Raw genomic sequence first — 4,207 nt, 5'->3', positions numbered from 1 at the left:
CCACTGTTTTTATTTTTTTTTCTTTCTTTAAAATAAAAATAACTGATGTCAATAAAAAAATAAATAAAATAAAAAAATGAAAAAGAAAAAAAAAAGAAAAGATCTTCGACTTCTTTAGTTAGAAGAAATCAAATGTATTTCATTTTCTTCGGTGCTATTGTGAAAGGAATTGTTTTTATAATTTCCCTCTCAGTGTGTTTGTTACATGTGTACAGGAACGCTATTGACTTTTGTGTATTGACTTTGTTGTATTCTGCTATGCTTTGGAATTTCTGTATTAATTCTAGTATCTTCTGGATGGAGTTTTTTGTGTCTTCCAAGTAAAGTATCATGTCATCAGCAGATAATGATAATTTAACTTCTTTTTTACATATTCTTATTTCTTTTATTTCACTTGTCTGATTGCTCTACCTAATGATTCCAGAACTATATTTATAGGAGCGGTGATAGAGGACATTCTTGTCTTGTACCAGATCTAAGAGTAAAAGATTTCAGTTTTCACCATTTAGAATTATCTTAGCCATTGGGTTTTCATAAATGGCTTTTACCAGATTGAAGTAGAGGCCATTTATTCCAATTTTCTGTAGGACTTTGAACATGAATGAGTGTTGGACTTTGTCAAAAGCCTTTTCTGCATCAATGGAGATGATCATGTGGTTTTTAATTTTCGCTCTATTGACATAGTGTATTACATTGATAGATTTTCGAATATTGAACCATCCTTGCATCCCTGGGATGAATCCAACCTGGTCATGGTATATGATCTTCTTGATGATTTGCTGTATTCTTTTGCTAGCATTTTATTGAGGATTTTTGGATCTATGTTCTTGAGGGAGACTGGCCTGTAGTTTTATTTTTTTATTGCATCTTTCCCTGGTTTTGTCATCAATGTAATACTTGCCTCCAGGAATGATTTTGGGAGGATTGCTTCCTTTTCTATTTCATTGAGGAGTTTGACCAGTATAGGGACTACATCTTCTCTAAATTTCTTGTAGAAGTCAGATGAGAATCCATCCAGTCCTGGACTTTTCTTTGTTGGTAGGTTCTTTTTTAAAAAAAATTACATCTCTTGTTTCATTGGCTGTTATTGGGCTATTGAGAGTGCTTATATCTTGTTAATTCAGCTTTGGTAGTTTTTACCTTTCTAGGAACGTGTCCTTTTCGTCTGTATCTTCTATTCTGTGAGCATGAAGATTCTGAAATTAGCAATTGATAATCTTCTGAATTTCCACTGTGTCTGTGGTAATTACACCCATTTCATTGTTTATTGATTGTATTTCTACTTATTCTTTCCTCTTTCTGACAAGGTTATCTAGCGGCTTATCGATTTTAGTTAATCTTTCAAAGAATCAGCTTTTCGTTTTGTTAATTCTTTGATCTGTTTTCTTCATCTCAATTGAATTAATTTATTTTCTAATATTTATGATTTATTTCTGTGTTTGGGCTCTGGGTTTGGTTTGCTGTTCCTTTTCTAGTTGTTGAATGTGCAGCATTAGGATGTTTATTTCTTCTCATTCTGTTTTCCTAATGTGTGAGTTCACAGCTATGAATTTCCCTCTGAAAAGTGCTTTCATCCTATTGTATTTATTCTGAAAAGTTGTGGTTGATTTTTCATTGACTTGTAGATATTGTAGAATTTCTTGTTTAATTTCATCTGTTACCCATTTGTTGCTGAGTAGGGTATTGTTTAATTTCTATGTATTGACGGGGTTTTTCTGATTTCTTTTGTCATTTATTTCCAGTTTCATTGCACTGTGGTCAGATAATATGCATGGAATAATTTCTGTTTTCTTGCATGTACTTAAGCATGACTTATGCACTAATATGTGGTCTATCTGAGAAAATGACCCATGTGAAACTGAGAAAAATGTGTATTCAGCTATGTTTGTGTGGAATCATCTGTATATGCCCACTAAGTACATTTGTTTCAAGCTCTGGTTCTGTTCTTTTACTTATTTGCTAATGTTTTGTCTGGTTGACCTATCTTTTTGAGATGAGGGGTTGTTGATCTTTCCAGTTAAGATTGTGGTATTGGATATTATATTTTTCATGTCCATTAAGATTTGTTTTATATAATTCGGTGCTCCCATATATGGTGCACACATATTTATGAGTGTTACCTCTTCCTCTTGTATTTTTCTCCTAACCTGTATATAGTGACCTTCTTTATTTCACTTGATAATTCTTGGTTCGAAATTGAGACTGAGAATAGGATTGCTACTCTTGCTTTCTTCTCACATGCTGTGGTGTATAGTATTTTTTTCTATCCTTTGACTTTCAGCCTATGAATGTCTTTATGTCTTAAGTGTGTTTCGTTTATACAGCATATTGTTGGATTTTGTTTCCTGATCCACTGTGTGAGTCTATTTCTCTTAATTTGTGAATATACTCCATTTATATTGATTATTATAATTGAGATGTATTGGCTTGTGATTGAGATGTTATTTACCTGCTGTTGGTTATTCCTTTTATCCTGTGTTTAATTGTTTACTCTATTTGGTTGGTTGCTTCTGATCTCATTCGTGGAGTTCTCATTATTTTGGTCCCTCTCTAGAACATCTTTTAGTATCCTGTGTAGGGTTGGCTTTGTCATCATGAAATTCTTTAGCTGTTCTTTTTCATGCAAGTAGTTCACTTCTCCATCAAACTTGAAAGAGAGCTTTGCAGGGTATAGTTGTCTGGGCTGGATTTTTTTTTATAGTGGACTTGAAGTACTCTGTTCCATGGTCTTTTTGCCTTCACAGTTTATGAAGAGAAGTAGGCTGTATTTCTGATTGGTTTTCATTTGAATGTGACCTGCTTCTTTTCTCTAGTGGCTTTTAGTATATTTTTATTTTTCTGGATTTCTGGAATCTTGACTATTACATGTCTTGGTGTGTTTTTAATTGGGTTGATGTTATTTGGCATTCTGTATGCTTGGTTACCTGAATGTCAGATTTTTTCTTCATATTAGGGACATTTTTTATTGACTCCTTCTTTCTCATTGATACCTATTACTCTCACATTGTTCATTGTTGCATCATGTCGCAAGTGATGAAGTATTTTTTCCTTCATCCTAGTTGTTTTTCAGAGATCTTTTCTTTCCTTTTCCCTAATTGCATCAGTGTCTACAAGATCTGAAACTCTGTCTTCACATTCACTCAAACTCTTTTACAAGCTTATGATTGACATTTTAAATTCCTCTATATCTCTTTGACTCTGCTTCATGCTATCCTTTCTTGTGTTTCTCATTCAAGGCATTTGTCATTTTTCTAATCTCCTGTTTTTTTAATCAATGTCTTCTTCAGAAGTTGTTATTAATTCTTTTACTGCAGAGTTTTTTTCAGATTGGATTTCCTCCCTATGTTTCTGTATTTGACTCTTTACTTCAGATGCTATGAGTTCAGAGATTTCTTTTTTTAATTTTGAAAATTAACTCCACTCTGAGTTCCTCTATAACTTTCTGCTGTTGCTTATTTACTTTTGACACTATTAATTCTTACATTTCAGCTGAGCTAGTGTCCTCTGCACTTGTTCTGGGTGTGCACTGATTTTCTTCCATGTGTTTCTGCATTTGATATTTCAGTGCAGATCTACAAAGTTTGAATTTATCCAGGTATTCCTGTCTTGGGTCGGGCTGCTGTGCTCAGCTCCTTCCTGCTGCAGATCTTGGCAGTGAACTTGTTTTGCCCTTTTGGCAAGATGTTCTGCTCCTGGACTAGCTTTATGGTTCTGTCCCCTACTCTCTCTGTCAGGACTGCAGCTGTACAGTTTTGCTCCAGGCCTATATGCTAGTCCTGAGTTGAGTCTGAAGGGGAGAAGGGGTAGTAGGGGAGAGAAGTTCTCCCATACACTCACCAGACCTGAGCTGAGGCTGGATATGTGGGTCCTGAGAATGCTGCTGTAGTTCTCACTCACTCGCTGGGCATGGGGGGGGGACTCCGGAGTGGTGATTGTGGGGTCCTAAGGGCACGGAAGAGGGTCTCACTCAAACTGTGCCTGAGTTTGGACTGGACAGGTCCCATGGGCCCAGGGTAGATGGAAGCTCTCCCAGACATTCACTGGCCCTGGGTTAGGGCTGGATCTGGGGATCCTGAGAATGCAGCAGAAGTTCTCACTCACTCATCAGGAGTGGGGGGTGGGGGTGCTGTGGTGTGGTGGTGGTGGGTCCCAATGGCGCGGAAGAGTGTCTCACCCTCTCTGCACGTGGGCTTGGACTGGCAGGTCT

Source organism: Octodon degus, unplaced genomic scaffold, assembly GCF_000260255.1.
Source record: "Octodon degus isolate 3935 unplaced genomic scaffold, OctDeg1.0 scaffold00284, whole genome shotgun sequence".
NCBI classification, from domain to species: Eukaryota; Metazoa; Chordata; class Mammalia; order Rodentia; family Octodontidae; genus Octodon; species Octodon degus.
Note: the sequence above shows the minus strand (reverse complement) of the source record.